Here is a 4214-nt window from a genome sequence, read left to right as displayed (position 1 = left end):
GGCCACAAACTGGGCTGGTCCCAGCAGCCTTATCTGAAGTCCTGGAGGCTCCGGGAGCTGCAGCAATGGTGCTCCTGCATCTGGGAGCCTGGCTGGCAGCCACAGTATGGCTCCAGCCAGCCAGGTTCTGGGTTTGGGTGGCAGTGCATCGCAAAAGCCCTGTGCTGTAATTTATCCTATGTGACTACAACTCGTGTGCTGCCCTGATTTTTTGAAAAAGGGGTTTTTTGACCCCGGGATCTCAGTGCGGGGAACACAGGCAGCAGCACTGGGAACACTTGTGTGTACTTTTTATATTTCCAACCCCTTCTCTCTCTTCCCCCACCTCCCCAGCCTGTGTCTCACCCACTGACTCCTCAATCTACATTTTCACTGACTACCTGTCTTGTATGCACACCAGCCCAGCCACTCACTTCTTTACTTTTCTTTCCATCCAGGAAGAGCACACACCAACTGCTGAAATTTCCTTAGCCTGACAAAGGGTTTTTGAACTCGAAAGCTTGCTTAATAATTGTTTTCCAACTATTTAAGTTGGTCTAATAAAAGATATCAGATTCACCCAAAGAACCTTGTCTGCCTATGTCTTTAGACCAACACAGCTACAACCTACACCCCTTTTTATATTTGACATTCTTTGCAATGAAATGCATGATATCCGACTCTGCAGGACCTCACCAGCCACAGACAGCTTCTGTAGTGCTGAGAAAATGTGCTTGCGGTTTCCATGATATCTTTCTTCATTTGCCCCAGCACTGTGACTGGGGGTTGTTCTTTTTCCTGGGTTTCCTCCAGACATCCTTTCTTTGAAATGTGGCTTCCTTTCTTCACGTCCAGAATTGCTGCAAAGGAAAATGCAGAGAAGAAGTTGTCGAACTCAGTGAAGAGGCTATCTATCATGTGGGAGAAGGGGGATGCTGGGACAGGAAAGGAGAGGCACTCTCTAGGAGAGATTGTTGCTAAGGGACATATCATAAAGGGTCTCTGGTTATCTAACAAGTACATGACAAATCATGTGAATCCCTTTTCAACTTGTCCTTATCCTACCTATCTTTTTTGTCTGTATGATGAGGATGCTTCCCTGTCTGCATTATGGGTTTTTCTTTCTGGGCCACATCATTCTTGTCTTTCATGGTTCCTGTGTGATTGCCCTTCAGTTTCCTTCTTCTCAATGCTGGACGCAAGCAAAAGATGTGACCTTTTACTCTAAAGCTAGCATCTGAAGAGAGAGCCCTGCTCCTGCTGCAGGTTGCTAACCATCTCATCACACCCATATGACAGAGCTCCTTGAACGACTGTTGAGGATGGAACCTGTTAGGCTAACTAGTTCAGACAGGCAGGAACATTTTTTGCATAGCACCTTGTTTCATCAGATGTTATGCTGCAAGTTGTTGCCCACAAAAATTCACGCCCCTCTGAGCCAGTTAATCTCCAAGGTGCCGTCTTGCCCTACTTTCTGCTTGACTTAGACTGAAATCCCTAATCATCATCACAAAGACTGATCAACTTTTAAAGGCTGATCATAAAGAACCTGAAGGAATATGCAACTCCAAGGATTTATATTGGGCAGTAGGAGCAATACCAAGTAATGGGCAGTAACAACAATAAAACCAGTCTTGATGGGGTCTTTCCTGAGGTATGAGGTAGAAAGAAGTCAATCTAGCTAATTACTGCAAGTGATTTATCTCCATCCAGGTCTCTTGACCCTGAAAGATGCCAAAGATCAGTACTGAAGCCTGAACAGCATGTGTTTGGATCTGGGCCATACCATAACCATGCCACAACATTATTGGACTCCCATGTAGCGTATCTTCTCCATACACCACTCACTTCAGAAACCCCCGTCCTTCTCTCAGTGATTCGGTTCATACTCTCAGACAGTGGGAGCGGAGCTCCCTTGGTAGCCCCGTCTGCAAAGGGCTTAGACCCCAATGCGAGGTGCTAACGATCTGCAGCAAAGTGGGAGCTGAGCTGAGCAAGCCAGTCAGCAAAGTGGAGAGGAAGCCAATGCTCTCACTTTGGAAAGGCCAGAGGTCTAGCCTTATGGGAAGGAGAAGGTATTTGTCCACAAGCTGATTCTCTTGGCATTGTTGAAGAGGGTCTTGCTGAGTTTTGTTTCACAGGCTTCTGCTGTAACAAGAGAAAATACAGATGACTCCAGAGATGTTAGCAAGCAAATAACTAACAAGGCAAACTGCCCTTCTTCTACAAGAGCAACCTGCTCCTGGTGCCCAAAAATCCTGGTACAAAACTCTCTCTTGATAACAGTCATCCTTGCTGAAGTTTTGTGGCCCAGTCTGTGGGCTCCTTCCATGGTAAGAGAGTGTCTAACAAGAGACAAGGAGCAAAACTCAGAGAAAGACATTGTCTGGGGATTCAGAAGATCCCAGCTCAGACTATGCCACAGACTTCTTTTGTGTCCTTGAGCAAGTCACTTAAGCTCAGACCCTCCAACATAGTGACGCACACAACATTGAGTGATTGCACTGGGCAGCAAGGATAAAAAGGCCTTTGAGGATCTGGGCCTAGGAACAGAGCACACTACAAAGTAACATGGAGCCAAACACATTGGGGTGTGGAGGGATGTATTTTTAGAGCATAGGTTGAAACTACCAAATGTCCTGGAAAAGCTGCTACACAGAATTTATCACAGAGCTCCACACCAGCAAATGCCAAAACAGCCCCAGTTAGAAAAAAAAGCTGCCCCAGATCTCAATGAAATATCGATGGTGCTTCACATGAGTCCATGGTGGTTTTTTCACGAGACTCTCAATTTCAATTAGGAGTACAATCTGTTTTTTTCCTAATGAAACTGTTCAAATCAGTCCATTCCCTAGAGTGGACCACAGCTAGATTGCTATAAAGATACCCAATACACCATTAGACACGTAGAAATATAGCGCACTCCTATGAGCTCGACCAGGAGAAGAGGGGTGCGTTCTGTCTACGTGGGTTGAGAGCCACTGATCTACACCATCCCTCCTCGTTGCAATGCAAACACCGTGGCACTGGCAGAAAACTGCTTTCTTTCCAAACAGATACCACTGTATCTGTACTTCTAGAAACCGCTGTTCTTGCCAGCTATGTTTCAAGCTGATCCCATAACAAATGATTTGGCAGACTGTACGCATCATGATAATAGCAGAGCGATGAGATTCCAGGAACAGAAGTGAAAAGAACATTTCAAACAGAGATGTTCTGACTTTGGACAGTATTTTTAAAAAGTATACAACCAACCCTGGCTGTGAAGACATTGAGTCTGGACAGAGTCTAAGCTGTTGTTAAAATCTTTGGAAGGAATGTTCTGCTCATCTCAAACACGGCTGTGCTGACAGACACACACACACACACACACCCCTAGATTAATTTTCATTTTAGTATGTTAAAAATGCACTCCAAGGAAAGGCAGAGGCTGTACTCAGTCTTCTTACCAGCAGTGTGCTTTTCTCTTTGTTTCAGCCCGTAGGCCTGGCAAAGTTTCTCAGAAAGGAGAAACACAGGTTTTTGTGTTACAAGGAATTTGTTGCCACTGAGATCTAACTTGATTCGGGCAAATGGGAATATTCCCAGCCCAGGTATCTGGACACCCTGAAAAAAAGTAGCAAGAAATAATGAGGGTAGGAAAAAAAGTCTTATGGAAGAGGTTTGCCATGTCACATGTTATATCAGAGCAGTGTGATGGTGATGTGGTGATCTCTGAACACATCCATGTTTCCTGTGCAGAAGAGCTGGTTCGGTTCCACCTGAACACCCTGCGGCAGGATGGGATATTTCATAGGTTTTTCCTCTCCCTTCCCTTTGCAATTGAAAAATTGATGTAGTAACATGGGAATCAATGCAGCTAACAGAGAGGAGGTGGGGGGGCAGGGGGGAGGTTTGCTGGCACTGGTCCAGCCTGGAGAAAGGAGTTGCGACTGTGACATCTTCAAGCAGGGGTGTATAGCAGAGCTACCCACCCCTTAGGGAGGGATTTTCTGACTTAAGCTCTGTGAAGGTGTCTGAAAATTGGGACACTCAAACTGAGGCAACCCAAGTCACATGTCATCAATGAAATCTTGGCTCTGAAGTTGTAAATGGTCACACAGCAAGCCAGCAGCAGAGCCAGGGGTGCAGTCTTGAGGTCCCCCTCGATCATATGAGCGGTCAGATCCATTTAGCAATCTGAAAGAAGTTCTAGGAGCAGGAAAGATGATTACCCGGGCTTACAAACAGTCCCC

This window comes from Alligator sinensis, unplaced genomic scaffold (genome assembly GCF_000455745.1).
Source record: "Alligator sinensis unplaced genomic scaffold, ASM45574v1 scaffold732_1, whole genome shotgun sequence".
Taxonomy (NCBI): Eukaryota; Metazoa; Chordata; order Crocodylia; family Alligatoridae; genus Alligator; species Alligator sinensis.
The sequence above is the reverse complement of the archived record's forward strand: the minus strand, read 5'-3'. Positions refer to the sequence as shown.